Raw genomic sequence first — 26,495 nt, 5'->3', positions numbered from 1 at the left:
TCCTGTGGAAAGCTGAATTTGGTCCAGCCCCTCTGGTGGGGTGAACAGAGAGGGTTCCTGGTCCCAGCCAGGTGGTTTCCAGGCAATCCTCATACCCAACTCCAAGGCCACTCCTTCTATAGATCTTTTACTGATCCACACTCATAACCTCCTAGCCCCCCAAACTTGACATCTCTCATTTCTCTGAACTCTTGGGTATGACTGCCTTGAGAATTGCCCCCTTTTTCCTGTTTCCACCTTTACTCATCTGTGCCCAGGCTCATACCCTTGATTTTAGATGTCCACATGCCTGCCTTCTCTACTAGATTGGCATCTCTTTAAGGGTATCTCCCATACTCCCATATGTCTCTTATCTTTGCATTCCGTCACTAACTGGAAGCTTAGCCCAACAGGTTTTCCATTCATTGACAGATGAATGAATAGTTTCAGCTGCAAGATGGAAATCTGCTCAGAGATGAAATAAGATGGATCATCCCAAGTAGCTGTCTGGAAACCCGAAGAGGTGGTACGGATGACAACACTCAGAAACAGACGAACAAGGAGAAACTTTTTATGGTATGGAAATGGGGTGGGGTGGCAGGCGTGGAGACAGGTAGAGATACAGTTGTTAAAAACATTGATTTCTTCAACAAATATCCTTGAGCATCTACACACAATAGGCCCTGGGCAAAGCCATGGAATATACCAGTGAATAAAGCATTTAGGTTCCCCACTGTGACAGAGGTAACTGGATCTTCCTTAACTTCCTCTAAACCCTGGGAGTGAATTTTCTTTGCTTCATTAAATCCTTAATACTTCAAGGTAAACTGAGACTTCTCAGATTCAGATTTATTGGTGCATGGCATTGAATCAGAGCGAAAACTGGACCAAAAATGTCCCTATGTTTGTAAGCATTAAAAAAAAGGAATGCTGTCTTTCCTTGAATCCCTACACATTCACATGGTCACATGAAAGTTGAATCAAGACTTGCTCTGCTCAAGCCTGTTATTATGCCAGAGGCACATCAGGGGATGGCATTGTTTTGACAAACTTAAAGGCTTCAAAACCCAACTGGTTTAAATGTAACATGCTGTCTGCATGAGCTGTCATTCAGAAATTGCTCCAACCATTGATCTAGTGAGAGTGAGGAAGGATCAATGGTGGGGTATGGAGAGGTCTGGCTTTGAAGTCCATGCTTCTCTTACTAGCTCTGGTCTTAGAGAGGGATGTGGGAGAGAAGGCATTGGGTTATTTGGAGAACCTTGGTTTAATCAGGAGGAATGAACCTTAGAGATTCTAAAGCATAGGGCCCCCATTCTGCAGATACCGTGGGTGAGGAGCCTTACTAGTGCCTTCCCTAATTGCCTGACTTATTCATTGCCCCACTGACCACTTTATTGACCCTCTGGGATTAAGGAGCCCCAGAGGAGGGAAAGCTCCTTTCTTACTGGGTTACTGACATACAGGAAAAAACTGAGGGTTATACATGTGTCAAAAACAACTCAATTCATTAGTTCTTGTTTGACAAATGCATGTGTAAGTCACTGCTATTTGAATGAAGACCAAGAACTACAGCCACTGAGTGATTAGACTCTTTTAAAACGTAGATTTATTTATTATGTCTCAGACCCAGTGTCTGCTCCTCTAGAATAGCTTTTTCTGCCCCACTCAGTTAGTGGGGTACTTCCTGTATACACCCACCCCATGTATACTTGTGGGAAAGCACTTGTGGAAGCAATTGTGGTTCTTTGGAAACATTGTCCACTGTTAGTCTGTCTCCTTGAGAACAGAGAACCATCTTATTCTTTTCTATATCCTTAGCACCTAGTAGGTATTCAGTAAATTGGTCATGAATGAGGAGCAAATACCCAATTATTACATGCATTCCATATTATAGTAGTTATGAGAGAAAGAGATGGAAAAATTGGAGGTAGAGTGAGGGAGTTCTTAAAGTCAGAGGGAACAGGGAGATAGGAAATGGAAAAAGAGGAACAGACAAGAAAAGAGGGGGACAGAAGGTGACACCCCAGGAAGAGCGGACTTATATGGCAGGAGCTCAGTGGCTTTGAGTGTGATTCCAGAAAAACATCCATCAGACCCTGTGGTTCCCTGGAGTTATTGCTGAGAGTAGATTTCTGTTATCGTTTCTCTCTGAAGTGCTAATTAGAAGATAAGCTATCGTTCTGAGCTCTTTAGCCACTCTTTATCTTCTCCAGCTCCACTCTGTAGAGGAGACTTCAGGGGAACTAATTTTCTGTTCTGTCACCCAAAGCCAGAGTACTACAATGAGAACTGGGTGAAACCACATTTGGCTCATTGAGCTGGCTCATGGGGGTCTTCTCTGTCTCTTTGTTGAAAAGCAAGGTTTTTGCTTCTACTCTGATCAGCCATAGAGATAGATTTCATTCTCCCTACTCAACCACATCTGTTATAAAAAGAGAGATATACAGAGAAAAAGGCAGAGGATGAGAAAGAGGGCTGTGGGGTCCCCATATCCCATTTTTGGCCTCTTACCATGTGCCAGGCACTGCCCTCAACAAATTATATGCACTGCCTCACTTGATTTTCATTTTTGTGGTAGGCATTTTTGTTATTCCCATTCACAGATGAGGGAACTGAAGCTGAGAATGAATAACTTGCCCAAGGTCAGATCCCGGGTCCTAATTAGAGCCCATATACATCTGAGACCAGCCTGATCTGACTACAGAACCCATTCCCTTCACCATGATGTTGCTCAGCCACCACCCACCAAGAGGCACAAGATCACCAACGATGATGGTGATGATACATGGTAACTAAACTATTATACAGCATTTATTTTGTGCCAAACACTACGCAAAATGATTCACATACATTGTCCCATTGACAATCTCCCAATAACCCAGTGAGATGGGTTTTATGACTTATTTACAGATGTTTAACAAATGACGTAAGCACTCATCCAAGGTTGCCAGTGAGTTGTGCATAGCAGAGATCAGGATTGAGACAAAGTCTATCTGACTCTAAAAATAATGCTCAGGATCAGAAGGGTTAAACCGGAGAATTTCTTTCCTGACTGGAGTTCACTCTGACTCACAGAACCTCCCTGGAGGAAAGACTTTCCAGGGACCTGCCTTCCCACCCACCTCTTTTCACCCACCCCTCTGCCTTTGGGCAGGTAAGTCATTATTATCTGCTTTTGATAGTTGCAGTGGGGCCAGGATTTTCAAGGGGCTTGTCCAAGATCACACAGGTTGGATGCTCAGAAATATGTTTGACCTCAACTCAAGTCTCCCTAAGATTGTCGGGTGATTAAGAGTTGTCTGCTCTACCTCCCATGCTCTCTTGGTCTGTCACCATTTCATTCCCCCACCCCGTGGTGCCCACGGTCCATTTGATGTTCCTGGGTTGCTGGGACCCTTATTACTCCTGCATCTCTGCCTTTTTTGACTACCTTTCTTTCAGTAGAATTTATCTCTCCATGTCCCTCCTGACCCTCAGTGGCTAAAGTCAATTTGATCAAACTCATTTGCACTGAAGCATTAATGGCTTATGACAGCAATCCTTCTGGGTAAGTACTGCATTTGAAAACACCCCATCTTAATCCTGGACCAAAGCTGTACTGGTCCAGCTGTACTGCAGCGTAGTGGTAGGCAGCCTGAGAGGTGTTTTGGTGAGGTTTTCTTTCTGGTTAGGTGAGGCTGTTGACCTTCACAGGAAGCAGATTTCCCCAGCGCTTAACCAGTTCAGGGAGGTTTTGCTCACAGAGCTTGTTGCATGAATCTACAAAATGGGGATGGGGATTCTTGCCTGGAAGAAGAGGATTGGGTCTGCTGCTCTTTTGCGGCATTAAGATCAATCTAATTCCAGAAATCTAACCTGGGGAGGCAGAGGCTGTCAGGCAGCCAACAAAATTAATGAGGAAACTGGAGTAAACACACTGTGTGTCTCGTCCACGGACTGAGGTTGGGAGAAGGTGACTCAGTGCCAGTCTGCAGAGTCGGGCTCTCCAGGGTGTGTACACGCGGCCTACGTGCCTCTGTGAAGTGCTGTGTGCTCTGAGCTAATGAATTCAAAGGCACGGATGAGGGCTTGGAAAAGAATCCCTATACCTGGATTGCTGCTGGAGAACCTTTCATTTACTTGAATCACATCTTAGATCTGCCCTCTGTGATCAAACTAATGAGGAGTAGCACACACAATAAAGCCCCTCAGTGTGAGATGAAAAAGACATCATGCTCAATAGGAACGACAAGAGAGAAAAAGCAGTAAGTGATTGAAGAGCTTCTGTGATTCACTGCTGAGGCATCAGCTTCACAAAGCAGGGTTTCTTCTTTTCTCTGCACTGGGAGATGCAAACATCAGGAATGAGAGAGAGTTGCTGTTTGACTACATCCTTGTAATGGGGAGATTCTTTTATAAGGGATGGGCACAGCAGGGGCTGCCATTTCTGACAACCCACTTGCTTTAATCGATCCAATATTTTTATACCTGGCTCTTTCTTTGGGGGAGAAATTTACTTGGCAGAAAACAGGTACAAGTTGGGTGATGAGGATCTAGTCCCATGGACCTGTGCACAGGAAGTGGGAGCAGGGAGTGAGGGCCAAGTGTAGTTTAGGGTGAGAATGACACAGGTTGCCTTAATAACTCTAGAGTTTTTGCTGTCCTGGAAGGGGCATTAAAAGAGCAAGACTTACCCTTTTAATCTTTATAATTGAGGAACAAGAACATAGTGCATAGTTGCATATGCAATACCTACAGGAGGAAAACAAGTGACAAAATTAGGAAATTGGGCTATGTGTGAGAAAGGCAACAGGACAAGCCCAAAAACAAACAGTACTTACCCTCAGTGTCTGGAAATAATAGGCAGTGGTGGGGACTGTGCTGAACCGCAAAGCACTTGGACTGTGAGGGAGCAACCTCTGGAAAGCAGTCTATTTGAATTGGAAACCTGGATTAGAATTTCAGTTCTCCACCTTATTCCTTTTGTGACCATGGGCAAGTTATTTAACTTCACAAAGTGAAAATAGGAGGCTAAAAAGCAGCATGAGGAGGAAGATCCTGTATTGGTCAGTTTGGGCTACAAGGTAACAAGCATCTGCTGCTAAGGATTGAATTGTGTCCCCTTACACTCCAAGTTCATATGTTTTAAGTCCTAACTCCTAGCACCTCAAGTAAAAGCTTTACTGAGGCTTACTGGGAAGTAGGATCATTGCACAGATAATTAATTACAATGAGGTCATTAGGGTGGGCCCTAATCAAATATGACTGGTGTCTTTATTAAAAGGGGGAAATTTGAACACAGACATGCACACTGGAAGGATGCCAAGTGAAGATGAAATCAGAGACCAGGGTGATGCTTCTGCAAGCCAAGGAATGCCGAAGATGGTGGTAAATCACCAGAATCTACCAGAGAGGTGTGGAACAGATTCCCCTTCACAGCCCTCAGAAGAGGCCAAGTTAGGTTGACATCTTGATCTTGGACCTCTAACCTCCAGAATGTGAGACAACAAATTTCTGGTGTTAAGCTGCCCAGTCTGTGTACTTTCTTACAGTAGACCTAGAAAACTAATACATTCAGTGAATCCCAGTGGCTTAAAGCAATGTTTATTTCTTGCGTATGCTATATGCCCATTTGGGGTTGGCAAGGAGCTCTGCTACCATAGTCTTTCAGGTACCCAGGTCAATGAAGTGGCCACTATCTCAAATTGAAGCTTCAGGGTTTGCCTTAGCAGGGGAAGAGGACATGAGGAAGGGTACACCAACTCTTAAACATATTGCTCACATTTCATTGACCAAATCAAGTCACATGACCATGCCTAATATCAGGGGACTGAAGTATAATTTTCCCCTGAACCTGGAAGGAGAAGAGAACAGGTGATGGGCTCAAGTAATATCTATCACCATTATTTCAGAAACTCTACAGAGAGAAAAATGATTGGATACAAAATTTACCAAAGCACTAGTTGATGCTAGGGTGCTTGGATTACTGTATTATTGTATATTTTCAAGAATTTTCCACAAAGGGTGTATATTACTTTTATAAGCAAGGGGAAAAAAAACTTTCACTTTTAAAAAATAAAATAAAGGTTAGACCACTTATCTAAGTTTAACAAGTGGGTGGACCAAAAGAAACTCAACTCTGAATTTCATACTTTTTCTTTCTATTAAATGAATAGGATAACATTATATGTAGTGAAATTCTCTTATCTAACAGGCTTTGCATATAAGATGGACATGGACACCACCAGGTTGTGTTTATTATTACCTAGAAACCTATGGATAAGAGTAGAGAACTTTGAACGGTGACATTGCTATTTACCATGTTTAGATTAATCAGGGAGACTGATTCTGGAGATGGTGGGGAGGGGATGTTTATTTAAGGGAAGATCATCTGCAGACATGGAGGAACAGAAGATAAATGGTGGATGAGAGATGGTGTCTTAGGTCAGGCTCCCCAGAAGGAGACCCTGAGATGATACTGTATTTGCAGGTGGTTTATTAAGGGAGTGTTCTAAATAGAAACTGGTGAGGGATGGGGATAACCAAACAGGATGGGGAAGAGGGCACTCAAAGGTATGATGTAAGGCTTAACTCCAGGCTGCTCCATGGGGAGCTCTGGAGCATAATACCTTGGAGTTGGCCCTGACATGATGCAAGAGAGCTGGGTTTTCATATTCCTGCTCTAGTTGGGCATTGGCTCTTAGGCACTTGCAGCTCTGTGCAAGTGAGGGCAGAGGAGATCCGGCAGCCCAAGGACAGGCCTCTGAAGAAAGTCATAGGTGTGAACCATTAGAAGCAGAGCAACCCAAAAGTGGCTGAGGGATCACAGAAATAGTAAAAGGGGTCTGAGGAGCTACTGGTGGAACATCGACGGTGCCCACTACAGATGGAACTTCCCTAAAGGCTGAGTTTCTGGCCATTCAGATAACATGGACTTTATAGACTGTGTTTAAACAACATGGCTCATAACCTGATCTTTGATGGCAGTGGTGGAAGGGACCCAGGTGGCTTCTGGACACAGATATTTCCATTGGCTGTCATTGGGAAGGACTGAGAGAGATGGTTTCAAATCTACATGGATAGCTAGAAAAAAACACGCATCACTTGGACCATGTCAGGACACACAGTGAGGAATGAAAAATGAGTGGGACTGGTGCCATTATGAAGATTTTCTGGGATGAGGAAATCCTCTCTGCCCTTTCTCACCATTGTCTCCACTGGAATCAAGTCTGCCTGCTTCTCTTCCTCTCTCCCCTTCTGCTAAATGCTAGAAGGCAATAAGTAAAAGTTTTACTGAGGCGTGCATCAAAGAGCACAGGGATAAGACTTGCACAGAGTCAGACCTAGATTCAAATGTGTACTCTATCACTTACTAGCTGAATGAATTAACCTCCCTGAATCTCAAATTCCCTATATATAAAATAGGGAATGATAACACCTACACCTATTGGGACTGTATTTATATTGAAGGTGACTACAACCTTTTTGAATCTTAAGTTCTTCATCTATACCCAAAGTATAATAAAAATAATGATAAATGATGAAAATGCTGATGACCAGGTAGAAGTGGGATTTAAGAACTAAATAGAGCTGATTTTTTGCATAGTGTGCTGTAAAAAGGTTGTTGGACCTGGCCCATCCCAGCTGCCCTTCTACACCCCAAGTCTTATTAAAGTTGAGAAGACCGAGCCTTTCCATTCTTGCCACTACTGCTCCTGCTGGTTTTCTTATAGACTTGAAACCCATTTGAAGTGCTGCACCTTGAGTTTTCTAATGAAAATCCTTTTCTTTAGATGGCTGGTTAGCCAGAGATAGGTAAGATTCCTCAAGGGAGGAACAACCTAAGACAGGCACAGTTGCAGGGGGGCCATCAGGTGAGAAATTGGGGATCAACAGAGGGGAGGCGTAGAACCTCACCCCCCCTGTTTTGAGAGAAATATTCTGCATCTGTGGATGTTTTGTTGCCCTTGTCTAGCTTGGATTAATACTTAGTCTATAGGCACAGACCTGATCATCTACATTTGCCCTCTTACAGCACTAAATTATGTTTTCTACCTTTATCTTGCATCTACCTACCACTTCAGCATTTTATTAAAAAAAGAATAAGGGAGAGATGTGGGATTCACATATAAATCAAGTATAAAAATCAAATGAATAATCATATTTGACTTGATTGTTTATAGTTCATGATGCGTGATCAAAACCGAAAGTTTCTGTGATATGACTGCCCTTGCACTGTTCACCATGTAAGAACTTATTCACTATGTAAGAACTTGTCCACCATGTAAGAACTTGTACATTATGCTTCAGAAGATTGGACACTGTTGAGAATTAGGCTTGGGTTGATTAATGATTGTGCATTGAGTCCCCTATACAGAATTTTATTGTTGTTAACAACCATTTGACCAATAAATATGAGAGATGCCCTTTCAAAAAAAAAATTCCTTTTCTTTTCCTTCCAGCCTTTGTGAGCTCATGACCACAGATATTCCCGGGCAAATGGACACTGAGCTCTCCAGAGGAGAGAAACTCCATGTGGGCAAAATTGCAATATTTCCAGAACTTCTCACCTGGCCTTGTGCATCTCCATTATCAGTAGGTGCTTCCATGGGTGGAGAGAAGTAGTCCATCTCCATATCAACAGGTGATTACAAGGGTGGGGGGAGAGAGAGTATAACTGAACCAGAGAAGTTTGGTGGGGTCCCTTTTTTGCAGTTGGTTGGTGAGAGACATGGGTGAGCAAAAGTAGATGACTCCTTGTAAGCAATAAATGGGTTTCTCCCACTTTATTTCTCCCTTTGACTGATTTTGGTTTCAAAGGTAATTTGCCCAGGGCTCAGAGAAAGATTTTCCCCCAGAGTTACACTTACCGGTAGTCCGCAAGACCTCTGAACCCGAAATCTGTCTCCATGTGTGTGACCCTTGGGTGGTTGCCTCTAGGTGCGGAGATGCCAGAGCACCCCTGTGGATGGGGGGAGGCCCCAGTGGCTGCAGCAGTAGAGGGTGCAGGTTTCACCTGGGAGCCCCCTATCATGGGGCTTCCACTTGGGGAGCCCCTAGTGGGGAATGGTCTAGGGTAAAGTACCTCCTAGTTGGGTGGGGACTTCCCCCAGAATTGGGGAAGGGTGAAGACACTAGAAGCTGTGGAATTAGCCCTCTGTGACATAGAAGACTGCTTAGAGGCCCTGAATGGCTGTGTAGCAGCCAGGATTGTGGGATGTTTGTTTGTCGAGATAGTAGAAAGGGTTATCGAGAAGAGAGAGAGACTTCAGCAGGAGAGAGACACACTTCAGCATCACTTGGAGGGGCTGGGTGATGACCTATGGGATGCCCTTAAGAAAGAGAGACAGATATTGAGAAGACAGGTTGTGCTCCTTGAAGATTCCTTAGCAGCAGCGAGGGAGGAGACAGCAGGAGAAGCCCCATTGCAGGAGGCTGTGGGGGAGGGGGAGGAAAGAGAGGTGCCTTCAGCCCGGAGATGGTAGAGGACATGTCAGGAGAAGATGAGGGGGTGGGGCCAAGGGCAGAACGGCTGCTGAGGCCACCGCCAGAGGCACCAGCCTCTTCTGTATCAAAGGCCCACCTGGTTGTAATTGAGAAAGTAAAAACACAACACTGGGCTCCTCAGGGGGAGTAGCAGCCCCCTCCCTAGGTTGTGGAGCACTCCATGCTCTGCCCCTAGACCCAAGATGAGCTGGTGGACATGAGCATCTGGTTTCAGCAGAAGCCGGGGGAACCTCTGCCTGTATTGCATTTGCATCTTTGGAATCGGGGGTGGAAAGCATTGTTATGTTGGGTTCTGAAATGGGTAGATTGGTTTCCCTGATGACTCCCCCTTCCCTCTGGCAGCAGTTGCAAAGTGCCCGTCACACCTCAGGGAATCAGGTGCTTCTGGTTGGCTGACAGCAGCCATCAGGGCAGTCTGGTCTAATCAGGGTGATTTACTATACTTATCCACTAGCTGGAAAAATGTAGTGCAGAGCTCCAGCAGGTATTACAGGAGCTGGGCATGAAAAATATCTATAATATGGACCCCCAGGGCTCCAACAAGGAGTTTTCACCATAGGAATGAGAAATCTGGTGCTGCATACAGCTCCCCCATCTCTCTTTGGGTCCCTAGTGACTATTCTTGCCCCCCACATAGAGCAACCCATAAGTGAGGCTACTCATACTTTAGCAGATCTGGGGGAGGTTGAAACAATAAGAGCATGGAAGGAAGCATGGGCTATGAAAGGAGAGGTGTAAAGGGCCCCGTGAAGGTCTCGAGGACCCAGATGTGGGTTGATATGATAAAGGACAGGGTAGTGAAAAAAAAACCATGATGGACAGCCCAATAGGATCTTGTTAGAACTGTGGCATCAATTAAAAGCCATAGCAGCAGTTCACTGAGGTCTAGGACACCAAGTTGGAGGCAAAGCTCCATGTCCAGCATGTGTCCCTGAAAGACTCCCTGGGGGAACAGTACTTAGGCTCTGCCTGGGCCCTCCCCCCAACAGGAGGATGACTGGGCATTGCAGTTTGACTTAGTGGGAGTGGTCAAGGTCCCCACCTTGTGGGACATGGTGGGGACCAGTGGCCCCATGTAGAATTAGCAATTCATTGGTCCTCTCTGAATGTACAATGTGTCCTGGCACTGGTGGACACAGGAGCTGAATGTTCTGATTTCTGGCAACCCTGAGCGTTTTCCTGGACCCTCTGCTGTGATAGATGGCTATGGGGGTAAGGCATTTAGAGTGAAGAAAGCCCAAATACCACTGGGGATAGGGCATTTACTCCCAAAAGAGTATACTGTGTATATTTCTCCCATCCCTGAATGTATTTGGGGGGTAGATATCCTGCAGGGCCTGTGGTTACAGACCACTGCAGGTGAGTTCAGACTGAGGGTATGCATATTAAAAGAAGTTCTGAGGGGACATGCTAAGCACCCTCCTGTAGCTCTGCCTGTACCTTTGCAGGTGACAAATACTAAGCAGTTTAAATTGCCAGGGGGCACAAGGAAATTGGAGAAACTCTACAGGAGTTGGAGAGGGTGGGCATCATAAAGCCCACTCACAGTCCTTTTAATTCCATGGTATGGCCAGTGAAAAAGCTGCACAGCTCCTGGCATATGACTGTGGATTACAGGAAATTGAATAAAGTTACACCCCCTTTGTATGCTGCTGTCCCATCTATAGCAGCCCTTATGGACACACTCAGTCATGAACTAGGGACATATCATTATGTCTCATGGACCTTGCTAATGCTTTCTTCTCTATTGACATAGAACAGGAAAGTCAGGAACAGTTTGCCTTCACATGGGAAGGCTGGCAGTAGACATTCACTGTCCTTCCACAGGGATACCTCCACAGTCCCACCATTTGTCATGGACTTGTAGCCCAGGACTTGGCCACATGGAAGAAACCACAAATGGTGCGGCTGTATCACTACATAGATGATATCATGCTCACATCTGATTCTCTTGCAGATTTGGAAGGGGCAGTTCCTAGACTGCTGCAACATCTACAGGAGAAATGATGGACTGTGAACAGCATCCAGGTTCAGGGACCTAGTTTGTCTATAAAGTCGTTGGGGGTTGTCTGGTTGGGTAAAACTAAAGTTATCTCAGAAGCAGTAATAGACAAGGTCCAGGCTTCCCCACCCCTACAGCTGTGGCAGTATTACAAGAGTTTTTGGGTCTTTGGGGCTACTGGAGAGTGTTTATCCCACACTTGGCATAAATTCTGAAGCCCTTATACCAGTTGGTATGAAAGGGCATCAGGTGGGACTGGGATGAGACATGTGCAGCTGCTTTTACTGCTTGCTAAGTGAGCAGTCAAGGCCATACAGGCCTTGAGTGCAATGGACTCATCAAGGCCCTGTGAGCTAGATGTTCATGAACCGAAGATGGTTATGGATGGGGTCTTTGGCAGTGGCTTGAATGGACCCGGCAACCTACTGGATTTTGGTCACAACTATGGAAGGGAGCAGAGTACACCTTGATAGAGAAGCAGCTAGCTGCTGTGTTCCATGCCTTGCTGGCTATGGATCCCATAACCCAGAAAAGCTCCAACTAAGGTAATAACCACCTATTCCATCACGGGGTAGGTGTGAGACTGGACCCAAAGGCCACAGAGTGGTGTGGCACAGACACCTACACTGGCCAAATGGGGTGCATATTTACAGTAACATAGTGCCCTTTCTACTAGGTCCTTAAGTGAAGAACTCCAAAGTTTATTGGGGCCAGTGATGAACACCAGTGGAAAGCAGGAAGAACTTGCTTTTGACCATTGGTAGCTGAGAGTCCTTATCAGGAGGAAAAAGTCTCTATACCTGAAGATGCTTGGTAAATAGATGGCTCCAGTCATGGGCAGCCCCCAGAGTGGAAGGTTGTGGCTTTCTATCCTAAGACTGAGACAATATGGATGGAGGATGGAGAGGGGAAGATCAGCCAATGGGCTGAGTTGTGGGTAGTATGGCTCGTGATCACCCAGGAGCCCTCCCTTGTAGTTGTTCTGCACTGACGACTGGGCCGTCTACTGGGGCTTGACCCTGTAGCTGCCGACATGATACCATGCCAACTGGATGGTTGGTCACTGGTCCCTTTGCGGGCAAGAGTTGTGGCAAGACCTAGTGGCCCAGGTGAATTGGCTAGAAAGAAAGCCTGCCTCTGATGTTGCCCAATGGTTACATCAGTGTTTGTTGCATGAGGGACAGAAGACAATGTGAGCTGTAGCCCATTGGTGGGGCTTGTGATTTACCTTTGAAGAAGTCAGCAGAGCCCAGAAGGAGTGCCTTGTGTGCTCTAAGAGGGACTTACACTGAGTCCCGCAGCAATATGGGACAATAGTGGCAGATAGACTATATTGGGCCTCTGCCTATATCAGAAGGATATTGGTATGCCATGATTTGTGTGACACAGCTACTGGCATGTTGGTTGCTTTTCCTGCACATTGTGTAGATCAGCAAATGACCAAAAGGGGCCTAGAGCACCTCCTCGCAGTTCATGGCTGGCCACAGGTAATTGAAAGCAATCAAGCTCCCACTTTACTGGATGTGCATTACAAGAATGGGTACAGCAATTAGGAATAAAGTGGAGGTTTCTGTACCACATAACCCTACCAGGGAAGGCTAGATAGAGAGGTACAATGGTTTGTTGAAATCTGGCTGGAAGTCGGACACCAATAGTCTATGGTGCTGGTCAGTTCACGTATGGACAGTGCTATGGCATTTGAATGATAAGCCCCCAAAAGGAGGCTTGAGTCCTGTGGACATTCTGACACACATTGCTGCCTCTCCTATACACTTGTATGTGCAAACCAAAAAGGGGTTATTGAAACCAGGATATGGCCAGCAGAGCAACATCCTGCTGCCAGCTCCAACTGCGTTAAACCCTGGAGACTCTGTTGAGTAGACATGGGCCTGGACATTTTGCCACATGGACCAGCAATGGCTGGCCCTTCTGGCACCTTGGGGAAAAGGCGTAGAAGCTGGCCATCTGTGTGTTTCTGAATGAACAGCAGAATGGCCCCCAAGATCACAGTAGTGTACCCAAAACATCTGGGGGGTAAGAGCATCTTATGGGTAAGTTTTTTTTATCTTTATGGCCAGTGCATATACCTCCTGTAGCCTATAAATTGACCCATCTGTAATTCCCACAGGGAGGGGAGTGAAAGTGATACAGTAAACCAGGATGAGATCCCATTCCTGCCACTGTCCTATCACAGGACCACTCTCTTGCATGCATCCTACCTGATGGACAAGATTTGCCTATGCTGGTGTCATTAAAACATGTATTTTACTGCTCTTAAGGTTATTTTCTTCTACAATCCCTGTGGCCTGGACCCACCCCCTGGATGCAGCTGCCACATGATGATTGCTTTGAATTCCCTACCCATTCAGCTACTGACTGCCTGTGGAATGGGCAAGTTATGGACTAAATCTACATAGGACTTTGAACCTAGCTGAATCCTGTGGCTTGGGGATTATCATGATTTTATTGCTGTTGTTATTGTATGTTATTATTCTGGTTACAGTGCTCCAGTTTTCTTGCACAGGAGCCATTGAGGAAGATGGGGAGCAAGTAGATTGTGAGGTGAGATTTCTGGAGGGGAGGGCTGTGGGTAAAATTGCAGTATTTCCAGAATCTCTCACCTGGCCTTGTGCATCTCCATATCAATAGATGTTTCCAAGGGTGGGGAGAAGTAGTCTATCTCCATAGCAATAGGTGATTATAAGGGTGGGGGCATTGAGGGTATAACTGGACCAGAGAAGTTTGGTGGGGTCCCTTTTTTGCACCCAGGTGAGAGACATGGGTGAGCAGAAGTAGATGACTGCCTGTAAGCAATAAATGGATTTCTCCCACTTTATTTCTCCCTTTGATCTCAGTTTCAAAGGTAATTTGTCCTAGACTGGGAGAAAGATTCCACCACCCCCTCCCCCACCCCATGGTTACACTCTGTCAGGCAGACCTTCTGGGACTGGGGGAGAATAACTACAAATGAAGGGATGTCCAGGGCCTTCTCTTTCTCCTGGTACATGCCTGGCACCAACCTGGGCCTGTTTAATTTCTGGGCCAGAAGCACAAATTGAATGTTGCACTATATGCATTTGTCTCCTCTCCCTTTTCTGTTGGAATCTAGTTGGGGATTAATAGGCTCACTCTAAGAGGGAAAGACACAGGACTGCCATTCAGTCCTTTGTGTTTACAGGGTTTGAAAAGATGAATCTAATTTAAGTCTAATTTAATCTTGGCTTAAGTGAAAGTACAGTGAATTCCAGGACAGGAAGAATAAATTGGGATGCCATAGAATGTTAGAGATAATTTAATTTAACTTCCTCACTCAGTAGATAAGGAGTTTATCTTAACCTCAGAGGTTACCCACCCCTGAGGCTTGGGGTAGGGGTGGGGGGCTGAGGTGTCCACAGACATACACCAAGCTGCTGCTGGCTAGAACTGGGGCCAGGTTGCCTGAATCTTGGGTTATCTAGGCTTTGTCATTCCTTTCTACACCATTGTCATGATTTTTGTCATATTTACACACCATCTGTACTTTTATTAACATGGTTTCTTTAATAATTGAATTGACTATTTTTTTATTCCTAAACAAACTTATTTTGGAAGAAAACTGCTGTGAAGGAGAAGCAAGGATCGTTTGCCACAAATAGAGGCAACCATAAAAATAATTGCTGTGAAACATAGCAATACAGTTAAATTTTAGCAAGATAGTGCTATTGGTGAAGAGACCCTTCATTCTCTCTGTTGAGAGAGGTTAGTAATGTCAAAAAGAATTTAAAAGGGAATAGCTTTCTCACCAAAGGAGAGCAGTTTTTTACTGTGTTTGTGGATCACCTAAAATTGTCTCTCATACCATGAGTGACTAAGTGGATCAGGAAAGAAAACAGGTGTAGAAGTTTCTGAGGAAGTCTGATATTTTATACTACCTGGTGAGAATCCCACCTGTGTCATTTACGAGCTACTTCACCTCCTTCTGCCTCAGTTCCTCACTGTAGGTGAAATTGCAGTATTTCCAGAATCTCTCACAAGACTTTAGTGCATCTCCATATCAATAAGTATTTCCAAGGGATGGAGAGAAGTACCATCTCCATATCAATAGGTAATCACAAGGGTGAGCAGGGCATATCTGGACTGGAGAGGTTGGGTGGAGGCCTCTTCTGCAGCTGGGTCGAGAGAGATGCAGGAACACTGCTTGTAAGAAATAAATGGGTTTCTCCCACTTTGACTGGTTTTGGTTTCAAAGGTATTTTGCCCCAGGATTTTTCCCCTGGAGTTATACTCACTCATAAAATGGGAGTCATAGTGTGTGTGTACCATGGGATTGTTGCAAGTATTAAATTAGATAGTACATATAAAGTCCTTAGAAGAGTACTTGGTATAGAGCAAGCACACAATAGAATCAGATATTACTGTAAAACTTAAATGGTATTTCCTCTACAGCAGGATTGCTAACATTATTTGCAAGGGATCACAGAGTAAATACATTAGCCTTTGTGGTCTGTATGGTCTGTGTTGCAACCACCCAACTCTGCCACAGCAGTGAGAAAGCAGCCATAGGCTGTACATAAACAGATGGATTAAGCTATGTGCCAATAAAACTCTCTTTACAAAAATAGGCTGCAGACTGGATTTTGCCTGCAGGCTATTGTTTGTGCTGGAGGCTTATAGGTATGGAATCCAAAAACAGGCCAAATGCTTTGAGGACTATTTTGAATAAAATACCTACTCACAAGAGGTAGCATTGTATCTTATACTTCAGCCCAAATTCCAAGCTCTTGAAGTGAATCTCATACATGTGAAGTTTTATTCTTATTACCTGCCATCTTCTTAACTGTCCCCCAAATGGTCATGGGACCTGAACAGCCCTTGAACTTGAGGTAGAATCAAAGTTAAAAGCATGGGCTTTGGGAGTCAGAATGACCTGGGTTTGCCACTCACCCTGCAAGGGGTGTCATTTCCTTCTTACACAAGAGGAAATTGCTTCTCCGTGGGTGGAGTAATTTGCCCAATGTCACATAGCCGGCAAGTTGGGATCAATTCCACAAACATGAAATTCAGTTCTAATCCAGAAACCCCAGGGCCAGCTGCACATCACCATGATACTTCCTTTTCTTGTTTCTAATCTCTAGACAAAGGAGGGGAGAGCAGGAGAAGGACTGATAGAGGGGGTGACTGATGTTAATGGCTGAGTGCCCAATTGTTACCCAAGGAGGAAGGAGACTGTAGTAAGTTAGAGCAAATAGTGCATGGGCCTGACCCACTTGTCTTGCACTGTGTGCCCGGGCGGGTCTGCTCATCTCTGGGTTCCTCACTTTCCCCCTGTGTAATTATCAGAAGCAGCATTTATTGAGCTGGTACACAGGGCACAATAATTTCCAATACCTTTATCTCATTTTCTCCTTACAACAATCCTGATATTTTTATCCCCATTGTACAGACAAGTAAGGTGTGGCTCAAAAAAATCATTTAAATTGCTCGGGGTGACACAGCTAGAGATAGTGCAGCTGGAATTTGAGTGCTGGTCTGTCTGGTTACAAGTTTTTCCAGTGCAAGATAGTCCTCAAAGGAGTCTACATCCCCTCAAGGTGAGCCTACACTCCTCAAATGAGGAGGATGTACCTGGGTGTTCTTTAACTCTAGAAACAGAGCTATCTCATGTTGCACTCTTATCAAGTGCTTGGCATTGTGCAGGGCCAACCTTCCCAATGACCCTGGGAACTGAGAACTAATGGGATCTTCTTTCTGCAGATGTAGAAACTGAGGCTCAGAGACCTTAAGGAACTTGTCCAAGGTCACTCAGCTACTAAGAAGCAAGACAGGGGCTTGTATCCAAGCCAAACTCACTCCCAAGCCAATGCTCTTAATAGAGTTTATTGTCCAACTCAGGACACTTTTGAGAGTGAAGTCACTATCAGTCTTTAAACCAGGGTAGCAAGCAGAGACAGGAATGTGTGGTTAGACTTGCCCTTGACCCTGGGGTCCCCCCATCCCTCAGGACCACTGTGAATCAGGGTGACACAGAGAGGAAATCTACCAGAGCTTGGCAGCACTATTACAATGAATACTTTTATTGCTCTTAAGAAGCATTTTAGGGAAGAGATAAAGTCCTGTGGAAATGGAGGATTTAGTGCTTGAGATTTTTAGGAAGGGGTGAATTTAATCACTCCTGGAATTACTACAGGTAGTCAAAGCACCGTGGGCACCAGGCCCTTCCTTCACTCGCTGCCTGTGGGCGCTGGGTGAAAAGGAGAGATGGATGCAAAGGGTGCTCCAAGAAATTGGAGATCAATGACTTCACATTTGGTAAAGAAGACTAAGGAATTTCTTAGATCCAGAAACGATAGCAAACCTTTATCAGGCTATTGCTTGAAACCACATGTACCTCTAACTCAAGGCTATTATCACATGGGGGCAATGCTGGTTGCTGTCCCCACTGGACGTTTGCAGGCAGGCTGGAGACAATTTTCTACATCAGAATTCCTAGAATTCTACCAAAAGGGCCTTATCTCTTTGGATAAAGGTTTCTTTCCTCTAGGAGACCAGACTTTAAAGTAAACAGCCCACAGAACCATTTCAGCTCATTATCAGTCATAAACATGGTCAAACTCAGTACAGATCAGATTTCCTTTTGTATTTGACAGTTGGCTGGGATGTAGGAAAGTTAAGTTGTGACAGAGAACTAGGCAGAGAGGAAGCTTCAGCACAGGGACTTTTGCCCAAGAACGTTACCTTAGTGTGGGGTCCTGGGCAGCCAAGGGGCAGCAAAAAAAGCCTTTGGGCCTAAGTGGTGCCAGCAGAGGAGTGCTGGGGGAGAAGGTGGCACCAGGTGGGTAAAGTCTACCACTGCAGCCTTGTCTACGCTCCACTCCAGGGCAGCGGCCGTGCAGAGAAGGGTGAGGTCATGGCAGTTAAGTGAGTGCAAGGAAAAGAGGCCAGGGAGCAAGGGTCTGGGGTGCTGAGGCAGCTGTGCTAGAGGCGAGGCCCCAGGCAAGCTAGTCATCCTGTGACACCTCATCTACCGAGTGTGAAAGCTGGCTGAAAATGAAATAATCCAAGGTATTTTTCAGCTCTAATACCAGATGAGATTCTAGACTGTGTCACTAAGTAAATCGTGCTGTGCCTGAGTAGGTGGCTTACAGCTAAGAGGCTCTCGACTGGAGTGCAGGTGTGACCCACGGCACTGATTTCTCCCTCCACATTATTCCTTCTCTTCACCTTAATTCTCTTGATGACCAAGGGAGCTTTTAACCTCTCCTTGTCCCATTTCTTCCTTTCGATCCATGGAGAGGCGGCATGAGAGAAGGGCCAGCAAGAGGGAGGGTGGCTGGACCAGAAGCAGGCCCTGCCTTCCAGGGTCCCACCTTGGCGGAGTCATAATGGGCTGAGAAAGCAGCCAAGCTAAAACCGTAGCTGGAGATGGCCCAAGGCCTGACCACAGAATCTGAGAGAACACTCTGGGTACAGTCAGTAAGACAGTTAGTCTCTCAGTGTTTTGTTTTTTTTCATCTTTAATAAGGAGTCAGGGGTGGACTAATATTTATACATCTACTTTCACGGAACTGGCTGGGTGCTTTCTGTGTTATCTCATTTATTCTTCACAACAACCCTTCAAGGGAAATACTGTCTTCGTTTTACAAAGGAAGAAACCACAGCTTAAAGAAGGTAAATCATTCCCAAGTTCACGCAGCTCAGAAGTAGCAGAGCTGGGATGCAGAGCAGTCTGTCTGACCCCAAGGCCCAAGGCGGGTCTACCACAACATGCTACCAGTTTACAAAGGAGCCGGATTTCACTGTGCACCTAGCTCACTCACAGGCTGGGGGGGCAGGAGGCAGACTGCCTGCGTGTAAATCTCATGTATTAGCCTGTTACTTGGGGCAAGCTCCTTAACCTCTCTGAGCCTTAGTTTCCTCATCTATATAATGCAGGATTAGAAGAGCTCTTATCTCATAGATTTGTTGTTAGGATTAAATAAAATTACGTATGTAATGGGTTTATAGGCTCATAACAAGGACTCCATATTTTTAATATATATAATTATTATATAATTACAATTATATAATATAATTTATAATAATTATATTTTTATAATTTATATTATTCTTAAATTACATGCAAACCACATGCAAATAAACCTGTGGCTCCCTGAATTCCACAACTGGGTGGGGTCTTCTGATAAACCCCTGCTGGTTTCAAGTGCCATCTGTGAAAGCTAAGAAGGCATTCCCATCATCATCAGGAAAACACTCCTGACATTTGAACAGCTCCCAAGGACCCTTCGTGATGTTTCATCATCTGATGAGCACAGCTAATCTGTGTGGTAGGGAACAGAGATACACAAGCCACTTTCTTCAGGGAAGATGAGTCACACAGCTGTAAATGGGACAATAGTCTTTTGTTTGGGTTTGGTTTTTAGTTCCTAAGCCCAGAGATTTTTTCTCTTGTGTCATAGAGAATGAAAGCTTTGAGGTATATGTGTGTATGTACGTATACGTGTGGATAAGTAGATGCTATATTTATGAGGAAAGAGTAAAGAATGGGCCCTGGAACATTGCAGATTCAGGTAGGGATGTATTCAAGCTAGACGCCTCACCTATTCCCTTTGAATTCTTAGAAATTTGGGTTTTGGACTTGAACTTGGTGTTACTACCCCACAGTCTAATTCTGACCCTGCGTCTGCCAAGACTAGGCTAAATTCAATCCTTCCCCTCAGCTTTTCCCGGAGAGTTGGTGTCCATCAAACCCCCAAGGAGACTTATGGAAATGCTTTCAACCTGATGTGTTCACTTCTAAAAGCTTACCGAGTGTGGGTTGCAGCTGATCTCCTGCAGCTGCTGGCTTGGTACTGGGCACCAGGCTTTACGAGGCAATAACAACGTTCCCACCCGGAGCTGGGCCACCCAGAGCTCTGTCTTAGAGGGTTGGCTATGCAGCTGCGAGCCTTCCTCTCTGTTCTGTGATGCAACAGCGCCCTCTGGTTTCCATCTGCAGGCACTCTTGTCAGGTCCCTCACCAAGTTTCGGGGTTTTCTTCCTCCTTTCTGTTTGTATTTATTGAGACCTACTGCGTGCAAGCCAAGGTTCTAGACTCTGGGGACATATCAGTGAACAAAACAAAATCCTTTAATTTATAAAGTTTACACTTCAGTATGTGTGAGTTGGGGACAGAAAATATGTATACATACATGTGTACATATATGTCAGAAGAACTATGGAAAAATAAAGCAGGGAAGATGGAGAGAAGGGTAACACTTTTCAATAGTGGTCAGAAAAGCTACAGTGATAAGGTGACATATCAGAGGAACTTGAGAAAGATGGGGAGGAATACCCAGGTGGTTGAAACAGCAAGGATTATAAAGGCCTTGAAGTGAGAGGCCACCTGGCCTGTTTTAGGGACAAGGAGACCAGTTGGGCTGGAACAGACTGAGTGAGGGAGAGGTTGTGGCATGAGATCACATAGGCATGGGCCTCAACGTGTGGTCCCAGCCTGCCATCATCACTGTCACCTGGGAACTTTTTAGAGATGGCAAGTCACCAGACCCTGCCCCAAACGTGCTGAGTCAGAAACTGGAAGTGGGTTCCAGCAGTCTGTTTTAACAAGCCTAGGTAGGTGAGTCTGAGAACCACTCACACGAGGCCTCAGGGCCATTGTTTTGAGAAAGTCAAAAACTTTGACTTTAATTCTGTGATCAGAAGCCATTGGAAGTTTTTGGGCAGAGGAGTCATGTGATATGACCTTAAAAAAAACATACTTGTGCCCTGGCCCTACAGAGTCTGACTTAATTAGTCTGAGTTATGGGCTGGGCATTGGACTTTCTGAAAGTCTCCAGGTGTCTTTAACGCATAGCCAAGAGTGAGGTCACTTTGGCTTTTGGGATGAGGATAGGCTTGGTGGGGGGTGGTCGGGGGAAGAAGCAGGGAGCTCAGCTGGGAGGCTATTGCTGTAACATAGATGAGGAATGATGGGGCTTAGACAAGAGAAGCAGCAGTGGAGGTGGTGAAAAATAACCAGATTCTGGATCTGTTTTGAAGGTAGTATTATTAGGATTTCTGATGGATTTGATACAGGGTGTAAGAGAAAGTGAAAAGTCAGGATGACCCCCAGGTTTTACCCTGAGCAGTAGGAAGCATGCAGATTCCAGGGAGGATTGTGGGAGGAGGTTTTCCAAAGAGGGGAATCAGGAGTTGAACTTTGAACATGTTAAGTTTAAAAGGTCTATTTGAGATCCAAATGGAGATGCTTAATAGGTTCAGGGGAGAGGTCCAGGCTGGACATCTAAGTTTGTCAGCAGTCAGTGATAGATGGTGTTAAAAGCAATAAGGGTAGAAGAGATCACTTAGGAAGAAAGTGTAGATAAAAAAGAGAAGTTGGAGGGAACCCTAGGGCACTCCAATGTAAGAGGGAAGAAGGGTTCCTGGAACACCGAGGGCTAATGGTGTTCCAGGAACCCAGCAAAAAAGTATTTCAAGAAGGAGAGAATTGTCAGTTGTCACAAGCAGCTGACTGGTCAAGTAAGGGGAAGACAGAGAACTGACAGCTGCAATAGCAGCATCTAGGTCACAAGTCATGGAGGACCACAGTGACTGAGAACAGTGTCAGGGGAGGTGTTGGGATGGGGCTGGGGCAGGCCGGTGTGTAGAATGGGGGAGAGGAAATGGAGACACAGAAGATAAATAATGCTTTTGCAAAATTTTGCTGTGAAGAAAGGTTTTTGGGGTTTTTTTTTTCCCAATATGAGAGAAATAACAACTCGCTTCTACCTTTGTTGGGAAAGATCTTCCAGCCTACAGAAAAATTGGTAGACATCTTAATAACAACAAATATCTATTAAGCATTTTTATGCTCCTAGCACTGTATTTAATGTCACTCATTAATGATTTTCCTCCCATTTCCTCCTCACCACAATCCTATAAGGAGGGTTGTTACTATTCCAATTTGTAGGCAAAGGAGCCTGAGCTCTGAGAAATGAACTAGTGTTTCCAAAGACACAGCTGATGAGATGGGAGACCAGAGGTTCCTCCCTAGAATCGCCTCCAGAGCTAGAGCCCTTCACCTCTGCTCTGCAGAGCCTAACCATCAGACTTGCTGCATTTTAAATGTTTAAATTTTTGGTAGGCATGAAATGACTCAAAACAGTACCCAAGAAACCAACGATCAGTTAAAAGTAATCATGACTAGAGCATTGTTAAAAAATCTCCCAGCTGTACCTCGGAGAAAAGCTTCCAGTTATCTTACCCTTTACTCTGAAACCCCCAACACAATGTTGCTCTCGCACAGACCCTTTTACTACCTGTAACATCCCGGCTGCCCCACCTGGCCATGCTTGTCCTGTCATACCTATCTGCAAGGAAGGCAGTCTCACTGATTCCATTAAACTCACTCCCTTCCTTGTTGCCAGCCCCCATGCTCAGATGTACTGCCTACCTCTTCCTTGCAGAGTGACCCTGTGTGTACCTCTCCTGCTCTGTGTCTACTGGTAGTACTGCTTAACAGTCCCTATCCTTGGTAGAAGCAAAAGGAAGTAGCATTTCTACTGAGCTCAGGAATGTCCCTCACCCCCAGACTTCATGTCCACCTGGAACCTCAAATGGGAAATGGAAATGGGTCCTTCCAGGTGTAACTGCAATTTAATAGATGAATCATATGGATTTGGGTGGGCCTACTCCAGGGCGTTGCCCTTAGAAGAAGAGGTAACAGACACAGACAGATCCTCAGATAGAATGCCATGTGACCACAGAGTCAGAGATTAGAGTGATACAGCTACAAGCCTTGGGTTCTGGCTTGGAGGATTGCTGGTAACACCAGCAGCCTGGAAGAGGCAAGGAAGGATCCTTCTGAAGAGCGTTCAGAGAGAGCAAGGTTCTACTGACACCTTGATTCCAGACTTCTTGCTTCCAGAACTGTGAGAGAATAAATTCCTGTTGTCTTAAACCACTACATCTGTGGTCATTTGCTGTGGCAGCTAAGGAAACGAATACAGTACATATTGCTCAGAACTAGGCAGTAGTCCTGTGAAAGATTTTGTGGTACCCTCATGTGCCATGCACATCAATTAGTACTGCTTTGTATTGAGAACACCATTGAAAACACATTAAGGAGAGGCACAGAATGATTCATCTGGGAGGATCCTTGGAGGTAATGTAGTTCAGCCAGCTTAATTTGAAGGTGTGGGAGTGAAGTACAAGAAGGGTAAGAGGCTTGTCCAAGGTCACATGGCTCTGTAATTCAGGTCCCCTATATGTCTGGTTTACATTGCATCCTCTGTAATCTGGAACCCTGACTGGTATCTAGCAGGTGCTCAATAAGCATTTGTTGGATAAATGAATGGAACCCAAATGCCTGGTCTCCAGTGCAGGGTCCCTTCAAATCGTGTTTCATGGCTTGGTAAAATGAAAACCAACACTACTTTGCTTACAACTGGCAATTCCTTTTCACCATATGCTCAGATTAACACCTACCAGCTATGGATTGAATTCTGTTGAAAATGTCAAAGTTTCCTGGAGATCTAGCTAGGGAAATTTTCTAATATTGGAGCATAATGCTTTGTAACTTTTCATTTACCACCTAAAAAGGACTTCCCTGTTCCATTGGATATTCCTCTTAAATAAATGGGTGAGTATTCTAAAAATAGTGCCACCTAAAACTTACTAATACTACATCAACCCATTGACTCCAGTTATATTTAGCCTCAGGTTTGGAGATATATTCTTGACTGGCTGTTTACAAGGATAAAGGCAATATGACTAATAGCTACTATTTATCAGGTAACAGGTATGTCAGATATTCATTAAGCACTTTACTACATTATCACCTATCTTCACAATAAAGATTAATGATACCTTTCAAGGTACTGACTGTACCTGTGTTGTCCAGTAAGGTAAGCCACTGGCCTTGGAAGGAGCTCTTTTTTGGAAGTTTGATGTTAGCAATGATAGGCTGAGGGCTCAGTGAACACACAGGAGGATGTTTAATCTGGGTTTTAAAATCTCTAAGAACTTAATTTACAGATAAAGTCCCTCAAGTGTGCAAAGACATATGTCCAAAGATATTTGTTAAAGAAATGTTTGTAAGAGCAAAAGACTGGAAACATCTAAAATGTCTATCAAAAGAGGTTAGTTAAAAGATACATTCCATTAATAGAATGCCAGAAAGCCACTCGAAAGAATGGGGCAGAACTATAGGTATTCCTATGGAAAAATGTCAAGGTATAGGGTCTGAATAGGAAAGTCCCATTTGTGTAAAATAAATACAATGATATAAAATACATGTAGGAAGGAAGGCGGGACAGAAGGATGGTATAATCTTATTTGTGTAAAATAAAGACAATTATGTAGAATATATACAGAAAGAAATGAAGGAAGAGAGGGAGGGAAAACATTTCTGGAAGAATGTACGAAATACAGCTAATCAGGGAGCTGGGGAGTGGGGGCAGTGGGGGGACGAAGCAAAGAAAATATATATATTTTTTTACTTAAAAACTTCCTATACTGTTCATATTTTTAAACAATGTGCATGTATTGAACTTGTTATTTAAAAATAATAAGAAAAATAGGGTGTATATAAATTGTTATTAACACCCTTAGGGGCTACAAAGACACAACAAAGAAACCAGGCAAGCTCATTTCTGCACCAATGTTCAAAAATTAAGAAAATGTTGACTTTCAGCAGAATTTATACTGATACATGCAAGCTCACGTTAATAACATGCTCAGAATAGATAGACCAGGCATAGTAGCACTGAACACATTCAAAGCAGAGTTTGGTCAAGCTGTTAGAGGAAAGATATTCCAGAGCACAAATGTTGGACAGATGGATGGCACAAGATGCTTCCCAAAAAGTTACCAAGTCTCAAAAGGATTCAGAGAAATGTAATATGTAGCATGAGTTCTTAATTCATGAAGAGCCTCTTTTTTCCTGAAGGAAACATTCTTTCTTCTGCTTTAGAGGGCTAATATGTGAGCCTCAGTATGTGAGATATTAAGCTATAAAATTAGGGTGATCCTAACATTTACTAATTGCTTTCTCCATGCTAGGCATTCAGCCCTGACAACCAAAGTTTTCATAGGTAGGCAATCTGATGTTCAAAGAAGTTAGTGACCTGTGGAAGGTCGCTTGATGAGTAGGTGGTGGAGCCCTGAGCCTGCTGCCTGCTAAGCTATCAGCATTCCAGAGTGGAGGGCTCCTCGGGCATCATTTATTCCAGAGGAAAGGAAAGTAAGGTCCATAGGGGAAGAAAATTCCCCAAGGCCAGAGTACAGGTGGTGGTTGAGGTGGGCATGCAGTTCAAGCATCTGGTCCGAGAGCATGTGCATCCACCCTAATAACCCTCTCCTTAGGCTCTGGGTATATAGCAGATGTTTCAGACAAGGCTGAACTGAATTAAATGGGGCTCTTCTCTTACATGTACAGCATTGCAATAGGCCTCCAGTAATGAAGTTCCTCTCTGAAAACTTGCACTTCCCAAACCTAGTCTCCCCTTCTGGAGTTTTGCAGTATCCGGATGCCCCAGAGCACTACCTGACAATTTCCCAGTTTGTGGAAGGTGGGTGGCACCACTTATTGTAAATTCATCTAAACCAAAAATATGTGTGAAAGCACAGGTTTAGTGGTTAATGTTCTAACAGATATTTTGAAGTGCAATGCTGATCATGTTACTCCCCTTTTTAAGAATATTTAATTTGTTTTTAGAATGAAGACTCAAATTCCTGGCTGGGCCTATGGGAGGAGGGGTCTGCCATCTGGCCCACTGGCTCTGCAGCAGCTGTCAGGAGCCACGCTGGGCTTTTATCTGCCCAAACGCACCTTGGCTCCCACCGCTCACAGCCTCTGCACATGCTCTTCCATCTGCCTGGAGCACTCTTCCTCTGAGCAACTCATTTGTAGGAACCAGCTCAAAGGCCACTCCTTTGGGGAGGCCTTTCCCAAGTCCCAGGGTAAGCCTTTCAGATTCTTGTCACACTTGTACTTACTTGAACCTGTAATCTTCCCCAGCAGACTGTGGGCTCCAAGAGGGCAGAGACTACATTTTGCTTGTTTATCAGT

At 44.7% G+C, this 26,495-nt stretch overlaps 1 long non-coding RNA gene across 1 annotated transcript; it reads right to left on the bottom strand.

The window, feature by feature from the left end:
* LOC140848348 (uncharacterized) lies at positions 1-26,495 on the bottom strand. Its single transcript, XR_012129078.1, has 3 exons — positions 26,423-26,495; positions 4,656-4,713; positions 1-4,303 (listed from the first exon to the last, which is right to left on the bottom strand). It is a non-coding gene; the product is annotated as an uncharacterized lncRNA (long non-coding RNA).

Source organism: Manis javanica, chromosome 1, assembly GCF_040802235.1.
Source record: "Manis javanica isolate MJ-LG chromosome 1, MJ_LKY, whole genome shotgun sequence".
Classification (NCBI taxonomy): domain Eukaryota; kingdom Metazoa; phylum Chordata; class Mammalia; order Pholidota; family Manidae; genus Manis; species Manis javanica.
Note: the sequence above shows the minus strand (reverse complement) of the source record. Positions and strands in the feature narration are given on the sequence as shown.